Below are 19,011 nucleotides of genomic sequence, written 5' to 3'. Positions count from 1 at the left end.
AGGCGGTCCAATCCTTTATCTAAAATATTTATTATTATTATTATTATCACGACATCATGATTGTCCTCGCTCGTCATTACAATGAATACAATATACGACCATTTATGTGGAATCTGAACTCTCATTATCCTTAGATCCGTTGTATCTCAACGAATAGCTGTGCAGTCTATTTATTTCGTACATGCTGTCACGGGTTCGAATTCTACCCGCTATGTAACTCAGTATTTCTCTGTGACACTGCCCGTACATTTTACACTCATTTCAATATCCTAAGTGTCTCTCGTACGGAATTTATTTTCCTCTCTATCTCAATATTCCTCGATTCATTTATTTCTCACAGAATTATCAACTGACTTATTTATTCATTTCTGACATCGTACGACATTTTATTATCTGACTGCAGATTCTTTCACATTTTCTATCTCATTTTGATCTACGCTTTAGTTCATTCTCCACAAATAATCGTAACATCTTGAAATTATATTTACCAAATTTTGACAATCATGGTCTCGTAATATTAGCACTACATTTTCCGGCTAATAAATCGCAACTTCAAAACGCGACATTTATACGTAAAAAAATATTGGACCGTAATTTAAACCACACGTTCATTAACATGTACGGATTATTAACACCGATCTACATTTCAATATTGTTAATTGACCAAATTAAATTATCACGCACTTTAATTCCGAATAATAAAAAAAACGACATCCCGTCATTAGATGATTCCCAATAAACTCAACACTTGATCACATGAATTATTATTATCTCCGAATCATATTTAAAATAAAAATATCTTCTTAAAAATAGTTATATTATTTATTTATTATTATTATTATTATTTAAAAAAATAATAATTCGCCTGTTACACGGTAGTCCACTCGTAATATGTTTAACGCATAACCCCTTTCACAAAGTCGATTTATTCTGGCACTAAACACTCCAGATATGATTTACTTGGAAATTATTATATTAATCGCATCTCACAAATTTAACAACTTCACTTTGAAAATATGACCATATTAATTACAACAAAACACACTTGGTATGGCGAAGCTGGATTTTCCTTCCATGTCATTAAATGGCTCGTTAAAATGACAAAACATAAAAGCACATATCGGGTCTTATTTAACTATCATAATCAAAATCAAATGTAAAGAAAATTATTGACTACAAAGAAAATATGAATGCATGCATGACTTAACGTACTACACTATATATACAAATTTACATCTCCCACAAACTGAATACATAAAAAGACCCGATTATTTACATTATTATGATTTACTACTGTCCGTGCTACAAATTTAGGATGGGGTCGTTAAGCGACCCATCTTGTTACAGAAGGTAACCAAGTATAATCAAATTATTCCCATTTTTCCCATCACGATAACATTTCCCAAATATTATTTACAGTTTAGTACTCATCTTAGTTATCGGTATTCCATTGCAGCTTTGCAGACGAGAGGCTCCATCCGGCCCCTCTCTGCGTTTTACTCCTCCATCCTTGATGGCGTAGTTTCACAAAAGATTTCCTGGCACATTATCATTTTACACTCATATCTTGACTACCACAAACCTTCACCATTTACAACGTTAACACTGTATACATTAACTTGGATACAACAAATTTCTATCCTAGACCCAAGAATTTAATATATTTACACTATTTAATCTTCGTCCACCTACCGCACAATGGACCTGGACACGTCCGACGAGGTGTCAACTATTACGCCCGTCGCGATACGCCCGATTTATACGGCATTCTTGACGTGTTCATAATATCGGTTCGATATAGCAAAGTACAGGCTACTATTCCCTGAAAGTACTGTTCGTCACACAGTCTGTTATGCACGTACTTATGGTGATATAATTTATACTACTCTCTTGCAGTGTAATTACTTTACATCACTGATATTCACAAATGACAAACACTGTCCTACGTTAACATTTTCTAGTCCCTGATGCTTGAGCGCGATCACATTTTACAAACACTGGCGGATGCTCGCGCCATTAAATGACTGTACGACCGTAGAATTCTAAGTTAGCGGCGACCAACAGTTCAGCTCCCGAGATACAATTCAAGTGTCCTGCGACCGTCGATTCAGCTTCGAGTGTTCACTTCAAGTGTGCTGGCGAGGATCCCTTGCCCCGTATATATGGATGAAGCCTTTTTCCCGCGGATTCGTTGACGTCATACCCCTTAGGGAGGGGGTGGATTTTTAATATCGGTACTTGCACTCCGAATTGGAAGTTAAAATTTACATCAAATTAATCCACTCCGTTAGCATATCTGCTGGATTAAATATGAACTCCTGGTGATCACAGATTTAGGAGATATGGGTGGATTTCGCTCCTCACATTTCGCGCCTTCGTAAGCGTCCCTGACAACGTGGTCTTCTTTCAGCCAATGAGATTCAAGCTGTCTGGTTTCCAAGAAATCCAGCCTTCAATTTATTTAATTTGCCAATAAGTATTGATTATTTTTCCATGCGTGACATCTAATAAATTCATTACATCCATCCGCGTACTCATAATAATTTATTACTGAATACTTTTGTAGTTACGAAAATATCTCATCCCTCATTCCTTAAGATGGTATCACTGAGCCTCCCATCAAATTTTTACTATTGGCCGGCAAGCGGTCACGTGATTTAAATCTCCACCTGCTCGAACTTAGGCTAGCGAACGTACACTCAGCCGCTGTAATTTTCCATGAGGTCATGGAATTTCCGTCCTACCAAAAATATCCCAAGGTATTACTCATGTTGTGAGTTTCCTTTGTATGACTCTCCCCCTTCCTCTTTCTGACCAAGACTTATTTGTGGACTCTGTATTTCCTTGTACGCCAACTAATGATATTCCCTGCTGTGAAGTAGCTAAAAGTTGTCGTGTTGAGCTAATCCGTCAGGCTCCAGTCTGTCGTCCTTCCTTCGCTCTAATTTCGACATTACCTAAACGAAATATTTTCAACTACACTTCTGCATTTCAATAAATGTACCATATTATTTTACCAATCAAATCATGATTGACTATGGGCCTAAGTCACTCGGGTTCATCTTCCTCTTGCCCAGGTAAAAAAAAATCTAGTGAGCATCATGAGATTTTTTTTTATGATGTGTCCTTATCATCACTATCATGATTTGACATCGGATCCTCTGTTCTGCGACGGCTATTGATTTCGTCTCTCAACATCTGGTTCCTGAACCTTAACTCCTCGTTCTGTCTTTCGATTTGATGGATCGTATTGACAAATTCCTGCACGTCTCTGACTATCTCTCCACATTCTGGACATGGCCTTGCTTCAATTGGTGTATGGATTACTTGGACTTCTTCTTCCCTTCCGTCATCTTCTTCATCCTCTTCTTCGACATCATCTTCTTCCGGCTCGTCATCTGCTTCCTCTCGTTCATCCTCTGCTTCCCTGTCGTCTGCTGGCGTGTGGTAAAGCTTTAAATTTGCAGCGTTATAGATGTTCTCTGAACTTCCATCCAAGCTCTGAACTTTGTAAGCATTGTTGTCATAAGTTTGTATAATCTTGAAAGGGCCCACGAACAATTTACAAAACTTGTGGTACACCTTCTGCTCTGGGTTAGATACACTAGGCTTCTTTATTAGAACGAGCTAGCCAACCCTCAACGGACGGTGGAATCGCTTATTCCTCAGCCTTCTCAATCGTCGTTCTGCTTGTGCCTCCAAATGTTCCCGTGTCTTTCTGATACAAATTTCGCTGGATACGCGTGGATCTGCAGGACATGCTACTGCATTATGCCATGGCCTGGCCGGATATCTGTTAAAGTGAACCACTTCCGGTATCTGGCCTGTTGCTTCGTGGATCGTGGTGTTAATACATTTAGTTATAATGGGCACCACGTCAATCCACCGCCAATGTGCCTCGGAACAATAGATCCTGCAAAATTTTGCAATCTCTCGCATGATCCTCTCTGATGGATTCGATTCGGGATGGCGAATCGAACTAAGTACATGCTGAATGTCTAGTTGTCGTAATTGATTTGCAAACGCAGCAGATGTGAACTGACTACCATGATCAGTAAGGATCTTCTTAGGCTTCCCCATCTGTGGAATGATATGTGAAGTAATTCCTCGTAGTACAGTTTTAGAATTTGCCTTTTGCATCGGATACAAGGCTACCAATTTAGAGAATACATCTAAACTAACAAGGATGAATTGGTTTCCCCTACGGGCCTTGGGGAGTGGTCCGTACAGGTCCATTGCGAATATCTCGCGGGGTTCAGTAGGTAACAGTGGGCGCGGAGATTGCTTAAGTAAGTATGGATTAGGTTTAATCCTTTGGCAGACGTCACATGATCGTAGTACATTTCGGACTGTTTGGTTCATCTTGGCCCACACGAATGTCTCTTGGATAGTTGCCAAAACCTTCCCTATACCTACGTGTCCAATGACCCGGTGTACATGGTTGACTAACGGTACCTGCATTTCAGATGGTATGACTATGCGAAGTTTCGTGTGTTCCTCATCCAAAAACTTATGAAGAACCCCATTCAAATAATGGTAGCTCGCTGATAATTTACTAGCTCTGTCATACTGTGGATTGTCTGGCTGCAATGTTTTGTTAAAGAACTCTATCATCAAGTTAGTGAACCCATCTCTCTTCTGTATCGCTCCGATGTCCTTCAGATTCCTTAAGACCTCCTGGTCCTCTTCTATCAACTCAATTTGGTGGATTACGACTTCCTCCGGGTTCGGATGTCGACTCAATGTGTCTGCCAAAATATTGAGTTTCCTGGGGCAATGTTCGACTGTTAGATCAAATTGCTGGATAAATAATGCCCAACGGCTAACCCTCTCGCTTGCCATATTGGTTTTCATAATGAACGTCAGCGCTTTGTGATCGGTACGAATAACAATCTGAAAACCATACACGATCTTCTTCCAATACTGCAAAGCGCTTACGATAGACAGCATTTCCAATTCTGTGATAGTGTACTTTATCTCATGCTTCCGCAATTTCCGGCTCATGAAGGCAATATAGGTCTTTATGCTTGGATCCTCGGGGTTTTCCTGCAGTAACACGGCTCCTATACCTATGGTTGAGGCGTCTGTTTGAATTATGAATTTGAGACTGAAATCAGGGTATCCGAGCTTAACATTATGCAGTAATCGTTGCTTGGTCTGAGCGAACGCCTCATCACAAGTATGGTCCCACTTCCATCGATTATTTTTCTTAAGTAAGTCCTGCAATGGTGCTACTACGGTTGTGTAATCAGGGCAATGATCAGCGAAGAATTGACACATTCCAAGGAACTGCCGGACATGTTTTACTTTAGTAGGCTTAGGAAACATCCTAATGGCCTCAATTTTGACTGGGTTTGGTCGCACACCATCTCCATCTACAAGGTGACCCAAAAATAACACCTCCTTCTGACAAAAATGTGATTTCGATAGGTTGACCTTGAAGTTATGCCTTCCTAAATCGGTGAGGACTTCATTAATATTTTCCAAGTGTTCCGAAAGTGTTCTTGTAGCTACCAAGATATCATCCACATACATGATAGTCGCCTCTTTGACCTTTGGACTTAGATTGCGGTCAAGAGCTCGAATGAGAACCGAACCCGCATTCTTGATACCAAACGGGAGACGATTAAAGACATAAGTCTGTTGATCGAATAAGAATCCCGTCAACAACTTAGATTTAGCTTCCAACAGTATATGATGAAACGATGACGTCAGGTCAAAAGTGGTAAAATATTCCATATCTTTAAATCTCTTCAAGATCTCTTTAATAGGCGGGGCCTGCTCATACTCTGGGACTAATCTCTCGTTGATAGCACGTGCATCAAGGCAAATGCGCACTGATCCGTCCGGTTTCCTTACTATCACTAAAGGATTTAAAAATGGCGTCGGTGACTTCGAAATCAATCCACTTGCTTCCATTTCTCTAATAGCTTCGCGGACTTGGGGGTAGAATTTCTCGGCAATTGGATATAATTTCTTCTTATACGGGGACCAATCATTCACGTTTAATTCGCATTCAAAATTTTCAATTTTTCCAGGTTTTGAGCCAAACGTGTCGCTATGCTTTGTTAAAATTTTGAATAAATTCTCCTTCCCCTCGGGATCTATTACAGCTGCATTAACTTTATCTGCTATGACCTTCCCACAGTTGACTTCACCTTCCTGCAATTCTGCCGCAAATAGCTTATAATCATCAGAAGTCACATGATCATCCGTCTCACTCATGACACTTTCGTCCGTCCTAAACGGATTCATGACTTCGGTGTTCCAAATTTCTTCATGCTCTCCTATCTCCGACTGAGGGTTCATGGTTGTATCCTCAATACCTTCCGTGTGCTTAAATCTGACAGAGTTATCCCCCATATCAATCACAGCCTGGTATTCAGTCATAAAATCGGCCCCTAGGATCAAGTTATAGTTGATTTTATTCATGATAATAAATGTATGAGCAAATTTTGAATTTCCAATTTCGATGTCCAATAATGCCTGGTTCTTACATATGACGGATTTATCCGGGATAATTCCACGAATCTTCAAATTTGAAACTGGGATAATCGGGATGTTTACTTTGGATTGTAGTTCATTTACCAGAACTTGCGATACTACTGATACGCTGGCGCCTGTATCAATGAGTGATCGAACCCTCACGTGGTTGATCCTAGTGTATATCACTGGTAGTCTCTTAATTTCCTTTGAAATTTGGATTTCGGGATCGTCAATTAATTCGTCAGAGGTCACAACCCATGTATCGACCTCTGCGGTGACCCATTCTTCAGTTAAAATTCGGCGTTTTTTTTTTTCGCCCCGAGCCGTTCTTCAGATTCGAACGTCGGTGCATTCGGGTTCAGGTCGCTGCCCCCTTTCCTTGCTCTTTGGAATTGCAAGCTCTCCGCTCCTGTCGCTTCCTCGTCACGGCCTCGATCATGGATCGCCTCCTTCCATTTTCTCTTGTTCAGCTCTTCTATATACCGCCTAGATTCTTGATATCTGTCATCCTTCTCCTGACGAGATCCTCCCTGGTAATATCTCGGGTTCCCTTGATTCCTAGCTGGATACGGCCTATAATTACTTCTCTGGAATCCACGGTATCCCCTGTCGGCTCGAAAGTTCCCTTGGTTGGTTTGCCGGTTGCCTTCCGCAAAATTCCTTGGTCTCGTCCATTGTCGCGGCTTCCACTCCGTATTATATGCTCGACGAGGTTCCGGGTCAGTACTAGTTCCCTGGTTCTTTGTACTCGTGGTCTTCGGTTCCATTGTCCGTTCGATATTATTCACCTGTTGGTCCCTGCTCCTAATTTGTCTTGGGTTCGAATGATGCGTTGTGAGGTCTAATTGACGTAATAAAGCCTCCGCTTCGACAGCTGTCTGGACATTTGACGCTATCATCATTCGTTGGACCTCGAATGGCAATTGTTTTCCAATGGCGCTAATCAATTCTGTTTCGCTCATTGGATTATCAAGCTCCCGTAGCTTGTGAAATTGTGCCACAAAGTAATCAGAAAATTTCGTGGGTGAAGATGTCGAATATCGTCTGGAATATACTTCCAGCGTTAACTCCTGCTGTTCCTGAATACTCCAGAATTTTTGGAGAAAAGCCCGCCGAAATCCTTCAAAATCTTCAAAAGTATACAAGAAAGCCCTGAACCATACAGCTGGTGCTCCGTCTAAGAATTTCTCGACCGTTCGCAGTTGTCGCTCTACTGGTATTTTATTCTCATTTATATAACCGGCGATTTCCCGGATGAAACCTTTCGGGGTGATATGCCCACGGGCATCGAACTTTGGTGGCTTGTCATCAGACATCTTAATGACGTGTACCACCGATGTCGGGATAGCATTTGATGACGTAGACGACCCATCTCTCTTTTCAAACTTGAAACCGTGTGTATCAGCATGGGATAGGCCTCCTTTCTTATGAATCCCCTGGTTATCATGGGGTTCGTATTCGCGATATTGGAGGTTAAAATCTTGGCTAGACGCTGATGGTTCCAACCTAGCCTTCAACATCTCCAAGTCTTTTCGCATGTCATCCATTCCGTCGGGATTACAACTGGCTATTTCTTTTGTGCCGGAATTTTGCCCATTATACGCCTTGCATTGTTCTAATAGGCGAACTTCCGTGTCGGCAAATGATTGGCCCTGTTCGATTAGATCTTCCGTCCGCTGGAATAACGCTAAGTTTGCGTCTTCGCACTTAGTTATTCTCTGGCTACGGTCTTCTAAATTTATAGTTAGTTCTTCGACTTTGTTTTTCAGTCCTGCTACGATGACAAGTGTACGTGCGGCTTCCCCACGTAACTCGTTCATGCCCTTGTCATGCTTGTCCAAGGTGCCAGCTATCTGCGCGCATTTTTCTTCGACTTGTCCCCGGACGATGTCATTCTCCTTCCGACATTCATCCCGAATTTCCTCTATGTGTGATTCTATGTCTTTCTGTCAGTTACTCGTAGAGCAGCGAGTTCCTTGACACTAGCGTTCAATTTTTCCTTAATTTCTGCGCGTTCCATTTGAGCCTCATCTCTAACGCGGTCAACCTTTTCATTAACGATGATAATGTACGCATCCATGTGCACTTTTAATTCATCTTTCGCGAAGTGACATGCTTCCTGGACTTGAGTTAATTTGTCCCTAAGTTCCTGTCCCATCGCTACGCTCCCGGCCTGAACTGCATCTATTTGTGCCTTGAGTTCTGTTTTATTAACTTCGCACGCAGCCTGTACTTGGTCGATCTTATTCTCTAATGAAACACTATTAACCTTCATTTGTTGAATAATTTCCTGTCTATCAGAAACACTATCGGCCTGTACTTTGTCTATTTTATAAATAATTTCCTGTTTATCCGAAACACTATCGGCCTGCATTTGATCAACTTTATTTTCTAATGAAACACTATTAGCCTGTACTTGATCGAATCTATGTTCCATTGCAACATTATTCGAAGCCAACGCTTGCATCAAGTCCTCTAACGTGAGAGTTTTCACCTCTCCCTGTCCTTCTACCACTAAGTCCTGGGATCGCTCCCCACCGTCGTCAGACATTATAACTTTTCTTGAGAAAGCAAAAGGGCCGATCGGCCTCTCACCTTGCTGCACACGAAGGAATACGCTATTGGGTCTAGGCCCTATCCTATGACATTATACCCCTACACTAACTTTCATTTAACAAAAAAAATTTGACTCTAATACTTGTTTACAATTGCAGGTCATTCAACTTGAATGCTGGCTTGCGCCTAAGATTTCACAATAAACCGCTCCAATATAACAACAAAAACATTAAAAACAACGATGAAGTTGGAAATCTCCTGCCCTGAAATACGTTAATTTTAATTTATACCATCTCAACCTCTTTTTAAATAACAACTTGAACTGGTGCTCAGTAATATTTTTACCATTTCAAGCCTTCCTAAACAGCTGTTTATAATATTCATCTCATGTCCAATGACATTTAAATGGAGTCCTGAATTACCAAAATAATATTAAATTTCATATGGGAAAAAGAAAAACATCAAATCTTCGAGCTTATTGAATTTTGAATCATTGCCAAACTTGAAGAGATTAGCAATGGATTATATTAATAAACTAGCCAAATCTAGCTCCGTTCGAAACTAACCTTACTCTAGCATGATATTACGTTACAAGTGAACACACACCTGACCGTGATGCGGTCATCAATTAATAAAAATCAAAAATTTTAAAATATAAACTTTGAAAAAAAAGTATAAAAATATTACAATTGATTAGCAATGATATTGGCCTCTCTGCCGTTCTTAAAGCAACACGTTGGGCAAGCAATTTTGCTTCTGGCCCAACTGTTACATGTCCTACAATTGGTCATCATTTTACTGATGTCAACCAACATGACTCGTAGTTCTTCCCTTGTTTTGTTAGGCCTTCTCTGCCGTTCTTAATGCAACACTTTGCCGTTCTTAAAGCAACACTTTGCCGTTCTTAAAGCCCCACTTTGGGCCAGCCATTTTGCACCCGTCCACCTCCCGAGTCCCAGACTAGCATTTATCTCAGGGGTGTCGGTTCATTATTTAAATCATCAAATATAAATATAACGGCATAATAGAACACGGGGATGAACGGAGCAACTTAAAATTAAAAGGGGGAAGGCTCGATTGTAAACTGAATTTAAGGACTCCATGATAGGACTAGGAAGTGACTGTTACTTTAAAAAGGGCATCATCTAACTACAATAAAAAGATTATGAGAGTGGTTTCCTTTGAAATAATTTGCCAGAAGGAGCGGTTTATTACGCCATTTGACGTAGGAAACTTTGATACACTTGGCAACAACATTTGAATTTCCACACATGTTACATATATAAATCACTTGCCATACCGCAAGTGGTATCAATATCTTGCTGTGTTGCTTCTGAAATAAAATGACATTTTGGAGGTATAATTTACGGATCGATTCCATTTGAATCGAACCGTTACTCAAGGATATAGCTTCCTTCTATCGGGAGCCCGAGCATAACCCATGTTACGGTCGGCTTCCCGATTTAACTAAGATGACGTACTCCGGCTATATACATTTTCCGAGACCGGTACTCGGACTGGGTAATGTTTCTCGTGAAATGCGAAAACTGGATTCCACGGACAGTTCCTATCTTACGATATCCAGCTGATGCCATACCAATGAATTAGCATTTACATATTATTTACATGTGATCTGAATTGTCACCAGTTAGCCTCAATAGACTACTGCCACAGATGAGATAACGAGAAGCGGTGGGAAAATACCGTGCCAGTGGCCCCCCTCGCATCGCGAGCGAAGTAAACAAACACGCCAAGTTGTAACATCGTCCCATATGGAAACCGTACGATAACGAGGTACCAAATGACTCTAATATTATCACTCTCATTATTCAACATACGAATAGAGGGATGTTGTCACCAAACAATTTAATCCACGAAATTATCATCCTCGAAATTATTATTATTATTATTATTATTATTATTATTATTATTATTATTATTATTATTATTATTATTATTATTATTATTATTATTATTATTCAACGGTTCCTGGCACTGTCACGTTTGATTAATATCCTCATTATTATGCGGGATGCAAACACAAATGGTTATAACTGTTATTATTATTATATCCCTCTCGTGGTTATTATTATTATTAATGAATAGGTGACTCAAGATATTATTATTATTATTATTCACGTCACTTAAGAGGTTATTATTATTAATGTCACTTGCGCCAAAACATATACAGATATCGGTCGCAATTACAAATATTTCACTGATCAACCAACGACATCATTACTGTTATTATTATGACAATTATTATTAATCTGATCGCGATGATTTAACATCGTCCTTACATTATTATTATTATTATTATCGGTTGCATATTATCATTTAGATTCCCGTTTAACATCTTTATCAACGCTCAATTAATTAAGGCGGTCCAATCCTTTATCTAAAATATTTATTATTATTATTATTATCACGACATCATGATTGTCCTCGCTCGTCATTACAATGAATACAATATACGACCATTTATGTGGAATCTGAACTCTCATTATCCTTAGATCCGTTGTATCTCAACGAATAGCTGTGCAGTCTATTTATTTCGTACATGCTGTCACGGGTTCGAATTCTACCCGCTATGTAACTCAGTATTTCTCTGTGACACTGCCCGTACATTTTACACTCATTTCAATATCCTAAGTGTCTCTCGTACGGAATTTATTTTCCTCTCTATCTCAATATTCCTCGATTCATTTATTTCTCACAGAATTATCAACTGACTTATTTATTCATTTCTGACATCGTACGACATTTTATTATCTGACTGCAGATTCTTTCACATTTTCTATCTCATTTTGATCTACGCTTTAGTTCATTCTCCACAAATAATCGTAACATCTTGAAATTATATTTACCAAATTTTGACAATCATGGTCTCGTAATATTAGCACTACATTTTCCGGCTAATAAATCGCAACTTCAAAACGCGACATTTATACGTAAAAAAATATTGGACCGTAATTTAAACCACACGTTCATTAACATGTACGGATTATTAACACCGATCTACATTTCAATATTGTTAATTGACCAAATTAAATTATCACGCACTTTAATTCCGAATAATAAAAAAAACGACATCCCGTCATTAGATGATTCCCAATAAACTCAACACTTGATCACATGAATTATTATTATCTCCGAATCATATTTAAAATAAAAATATCTTCTTAAAAAAATAGTTATATTATTTATTTATTATTATTATTATTATTTTTAAAAAAATAATAATTCGCCTGTTACACGGTAGTCCACTCGTAATATGTTTAACGCATAACCCCTTTCACAAAGTCGATTTATTCTGGCACTAAACACTCCAGATATGATTTACTTGGAAATTATTATATTAATCGCATCTCACAAATTTAACAACTTCACTTTGAAAATATGACCATATTAATTACAACAAAACACACTTGGTATGGCGAAGCTGGATTTTCCTTCCATGTCATTAAATGGCTCGTTAAAATGACAAAACATAAAAGCACATATCGGGTCTTATTTAACTATCATAATCAAAATCAAATGTAAAGAAAATTATTGACTACAAAGAAAATATGAATGCATGCATGACTTAACGTACTACACTATATATACAAATTTACATCTCCCACAAACTGAATACATAAAAAGACCCGATTATTTACATTATTATGATTTACTACTGTCCGTGCTACAAATTTAGGATGGGGTCGTTAAGCGACCCATCTTGTTACAGAAGGTAACCAAGTATAATCAAATTATTCCCATTTTTCCCATCACGATAACATTTCCCAAATATTATTTACAGTTTAGTACTCATCTTAGTTATCGGTATTCCATTGCAGCTTTGCAGACGAGAGGCTCCATCCGGCCCCTCTCTGCGTTTTACTCCTCCATCCTTGATGGCGTAGTTTCACAAAAGATTTCCTGGCACATTATCATTTTACACTCATATCTTGACTACCACAAACCTTCACCATTTACAACGTTAACACTGTATACATTAACTTGGATACAACAAATTTCTATCCTAGACCCAAGAATTTAATATATTTACACTATTTAATCTTCGTCCACCTACCGCACAATGGACCTGGACACGTCCGACGAGGTGTCAACTATTACGCCCGTCGCGATACGCCCGATTTATACGGCATTCTTGACGTGTTCATAATATCGGTTCGATATAGCAAAGTACAGGCTACTATTCCCTGAAAGTACTGTTCGTCACACAGTCTGTTATGCACGTACTTATGGTGATATAATTTATACTACTCTCTTGCAGTGTAATTACTTTACATCACTGATATTCACAAATGACAAACACTGTCCTACGTTAACATTTTCTAGTCCCTGATGCTTGAGCGCGATCACATTTTACAAACACTGGCGGATGCTCGCGCCATTAAATGACTGTACGACCGTAGAAATCTAAGTTAGCTGCGACCAACAGTTCAGCTCCCGAGATACAATTCAAGTGTCCTGCGACCGTCGATTCAGCTTCGAGTGTTCACTTCAAGTGTGCTGGCGAGGATCCCTTGCCCCGTATATATGGATGAAGCCTTTTTCCCGCGGATTCGTTGACGTCATACCCCTTAGGGAGGGGGTGGATTTTTAATATCGGTACTTGCACTCCGAATTGGAAGTTAAAATTTACATCAAATTAATCCACTCCGTTAGCATATCTGCTGGATTAAATATGAACTCCTGGTGATCACAGATTTAGGAGATATGGGTGGATTTCGCTCCTCACATTTCGCGCCTTCGTAAGCGTCCCTGACAACGTGGTCTTCTTTCAGCCAATGAGATTCAAGCTGTCTGGTTTCCAAGAAATCCAGCCTTCAATTTATTTAATTTGCCAATAAGTATTGATTATTTTTCCATGCGTGACATCTAATAAATTCATTACATCCATCCGCGTACTCATAATAATTTATTACTGAATACTTTTGTAGTTACGAAAATATCTCATCCCTCATTCCTTAAGATGGTATCACTGAGCCTCCCATCAAATTTTTACTATTGGCCGGCAAGCGGTCACGTGATTTAAATCTCCACCTGCTCGAACTTAGGCTAGCGAACGTACACTCAGCCGCTGTAATTTTCCATGAGGTCATGGAATTTCCGTCCTACCAAAAATATCCCAAGGTATTACTCATGTTGTGAGTTTCCTTTGTATGACTCTCCCCCTTCCTCTTTCTGACCAAGACTTATTTGTGGACTCTGTATTTCCTTGTACGCCAACTAATGATATTCCCTGCTGTGAAGTAGCTAAAAGTTGTCGTGTTGAGCTAATCCGTCAGGCTCCAGTCTGTCGTCCTTCCTTCGCTCTAATTTCGACATTACCTAAACGAAATATTTTCAACTACACTTCTGCATTTCAATAAATGTACCATATTATTTTACCGATCAAATCATGATTGACTATGGGCCTAAGTCACTCGGGTTCAGTACTTACAATCATTCCCATAAGGAACTTTCACCCCATCAACACAGCAAGTAAAAATGAGAGGACTTTTTCAAATTTTGAAACTCATAACCTGACTTTGAACCCCGTTTATCATTATACAATTGCGTACTGTCTATTCCTCAACATTATCGAGGTCATTTTGCAGTTGCTCACAATCTTGTTAACTTATTATTACTCTAAACAGAATAGCATCATCCGCAAAACGCCTTATCTCTGATTCCACTTCTTTACTCATATCATGTATTGCACCCGCTCACCTCCTGAGTCCCAGACTAGGATTTATCTCAGGGGAGATCAGTTCGAAAACGATAAAAAAAATTATATAAAGAAAATAAAAAAATATATATCGGCGCATCAAATGAACACAGGGATGAACGGGGCACGCAAATTAAGGTTACGGGGGACGACTCATTCATGGATACAAATTTTTGACTCCACAATAGGACTGGGAAGTGACAACTTAAATTCAATGAGCATACTGGACTAACTACAATGAAAAGATATGGAAATTGTTTCCTATTGAAATTGCAATGAGGAGCAATTTATTCACTTATTTTGCATACTACACATGATGACAAATTTACATTGGGACACTTTCATCCTGAAAAATAAATGACATAATACTTGGATTTTACCTCACTACTCTCGTAGTGTAAAACATCTGGTGAATTCGCCCCAATTGGTTACTGGGGATCGAATTCACATCCGTATGATTGGACGTTTCACCGCTGGAGATCTTCTTTCGGAGACGAAGGCACGACAGTAACTTTTTACTGTCGTCTCCTCGTTCCGTTTGGACATGAGACACTTCCGGTATGTACATTCTGGTGAGCCGGACACCCACCTTGGAAAATGTTATCGCCTCGAAAAAAAACGGGAATTTATAATACGGACAAACTCTAGCCTATTATTTCCAGATTCACAAACACGCCAGGTAGAGTTCATTAACTCAAAGCCTATTTCAATATTTACACTTGTCAATACGACAAGACGTACGGAAAGGTTCATTACTATGCTCTGACCATGAAAACATGTGCCGTCCGTGGGATATTTACGTATCTACTGCTAACAATCTCCCCGTGAAAAACCCAACATCTGGCACGGAGCAGTTCGACACAGGATGACTGTCCCTAGCATATCCTCCTATGATCATTAAATAATATCATTACCATTCTTTATCTGATCATTATCATATTCTCTGACTACCATCAATTAATTTATTATTATCATTAATTTCAATTATAATCCTGTGTTTGATTATTATCATTTGTCATCCGGGATGATTATATGCCAACCCTTGCCGACGTTTCAAACGAAGGGTCGTTCTTCCTCCTAATTTATCCGCACAATATAATGATCAGCTTCCTCATAAATATTTTATTATTATTATTATTCTTATTATTATTATTATTATTATTATTATTATTATTATTATTATTATTATTAATAGTGGAAATCGTGATTATCGTAACCCGTAATCATCCTTGCTATAATACTTCAACTTCTCGCTCTTATTATTTTCATCAAAAAAAATTCAAGAAAAGTAGCTTCATTGGTTATTCTTCTTCTCCTTCTGCAAATATTTTATTTATTATTATTATTAGTTAAAAATCTCAAATCTCTCATTTCAACTCCCAACATCATTATTATGTCCAAAATATAAAAAAGTAAATTCTTCAAAAAAAAATAAAAGTAACTTAGTTTTTTTAACATTTATTATTATTATTAATTTAAAAAAATTAATTTCGCCTGTTTCACGGTAGTTCACTCTTAATATGTTTAACGCATAACCCCTTTTACAATTCCGATTTATCTTGGCACTAAGCACTTGATTTAAGACAAGATTCACTTGGAGTATGATTATTATTATTATTATTAAAAATGGAAAGATGATATTTTAATTTCCACTCTTTAGAATTTAGTCACATATGTTAAATCCCGTTATGAACCACTAAGATCTGCTTTATATTGGTCGGGACAACACGGTATTCGGGACCGTACCTTCAATTTCGTACTGCCTTTAATTTTATATGGGGACACATGTCCTCCCAAGACACATCTCACAACCTATGGCACATCGCGGCTGGGCAAATGCCTCCAATGCCGGCGATTGCTAAACTATTCCTTCAAATTTGAAGTCCATTTCCTTTCATCGGAACTCTTCAAACATTTAATTTATAAATTAATCCTCGGTGCGTGGATTCTACCACTAATAACACCGGCATCTGTATTTTATATCATCTTAGGCCTTGAGATTCATCTATTTCATCATTACAAACAATACGGCTCAATTTATTTCACGCCGGATATTCGTCCCTCATGACTTCCAACTCTAAATATGGGCTCAAACCACTCTGAGCTTTTAACATATCGTGACCATTCTAATTCACGTGCCTTTATCGCTTTTAAACAAAATTTTAATGGTTAAAATAAAGTCCAAAAACGTAAAATAAAAATTTACGTAAAATCAAACTGATAACGCGAATGAAAGTCTTTAACGCTACATGTCATCTCCACATTGATTATTATATTTGCACTGGCTAACTCGCGAAGCACCGTCATTATTATTATTATACTTTAACTTGCACACGCCCAAATATTATTATTATTTTACTTTCCTATGTCAACTCACAAACATGATTATTATTAGTATTTTAATGACCTTCCGTACGCAACACAAATCTTACATACTCTGGCTCTTTCATAATCTGGCTGTCTAATAGAAATTATTCCTAATTAAAATACAAATGATCACCGCAGTGAATGAAATTCAAATAAATGGGTTAGCACAAAAAAAAGGAATTTAACACTTGAAATGAACTTAAGTCAAAGTATTACAAACAGCATGCATTAATTGAAAGAAATATATCCCATATTTACATTATATACAACAAACAAATACTCAAATTAATTAATCTAACCCATTATTACGTTAATATAAATTAGTTCGTCCGTCTAACAAAAAAATAAAATCATGGACTCGGGAAGCGGACCATGTTAAGTAACCATAATTAATTTACACTGAACCCCGTTTAGTCGCGATAACATCCCCCAAATATCAAAATTGTGTACTCATTCCTATGTAGAATTCCATTGTCTCGTAGCGGATGAAATATAGGCCTTACGGCCCCATGGTGATTTACTCGTCCATCATGTCGCACGATACAAATTTAACACAATAAAACACTTCTGGGTGACTACCCATGATTAATACCTTATTACACTATTTTACACAGGAATACTAATAACAAAAAAACACTTATAGGTGCTCCTAGACCCCTGACACTCGCACAATATGCTCTTCATATACGCCCGAAACACACGTCGTGACACATTACGACGAAAATGTCGTTCATCTGAACCGGCGCGTATCGCGTCTTCAACCGGCACTTCCTGGTTTATTTCTAAGCCGTCTTGATAATCGCCTAGCTCCTATAATTCCCTGCTCGGATAGTTATTCACCGTCTATCTTGAGGTGTTTACTTCAGGCTCCGCACACTGCCTTCCAAAGGTACTATCGGCGTTCCGTTAGTTATTTATTATTTAATCACATGACATTGATTAAATTCAACATACAGTTGTACTGATTAGTTACACTCGGTACTATGGATAATTTCACTGTTCGTATTCATTCTCTTAATAATTCACGCACTTTCATCTTTAACTGACTTCGAATGCGTCCCGAGGTACTGACTTACAGAGTCAACGTGTCAGAGTCTTAACTACTTCATACGACTGACACGACTGGTGACCGATAACGACTGGTGACTGGTAAGAACTGAACGATGTGAGGTCCGCTACTGGACTTTTATGGACGATATGATTTCCCGCCGGGGTCATCCGGTCAGCTCCTGGAGAGGGGGGTTGGTTATCCTAAATCGGCATATGCAGGCGGATTTGGATCTCTTGCTTTATCCTACTTAATACACTGGCGATACACATTCATGTGTCGTATTCTGAACTCCTATCGTTCGGTGATCATGGAAATATCACTTAATTTCTGTCCTCCACCTTTCGCGCGCTAACTCGGCGTCCCTGATGGCGTGCTCATCTCGACCAATGGCGAGATAGCGTGGGTCATTTCCACGAATTCATTACTTTAATTTATTACGATTACAATTAATCAACATGGGAACGATATCACAAAAATCCCCTCTATTCAATTATGTGGTTGGAATAATTTAATTATTGTTATCGGAGAAGCTAACTGGAGTTCACTCTGAGTTTTCTTATGTTGGTTTATCTGCGGGCCTGTGATAAATTTTCTCATTGGTCAACACCGCTTCGGTTAGTTTGAAATCTCTTCCTTGTAACGTTGACAACACCAAATGCCTCGGGCGTGGAAAAACTGGCGCGTCACATTCTCGGTATTGGTGATACATCTGCTCGCCCTTGGTCGGAAATATATACTCTTTCACTTCCTCGAAGTCATTACTTCGTTGTTGTGAGCTCTAGCTTTAATCCTCTTATCTTTTGGCCAAGAAACACTTTCCCCCTAATGACAA

This window comes from Anabrus simplex, chromosome 7 (assembly GCF_040414725.1).
Source record: "Anabrus simplex isolate iqAnaSimp1 chromosome 7, ASM4041472v1, whole genome shotgun sequence".
In the NCBI taxonomy this organism is placed as follows: domain Eukaryota; kingdom Metazoa; phylum Arthropoda; class Insecta; order Orthoptera; family Tettigoniidae; genus Anabrus; species Anabrus simplex.
The sequence above is the reverse complement of the archived record's forward strand: the minus strand, read 5'-3'. Positions refer to the sequence as shown.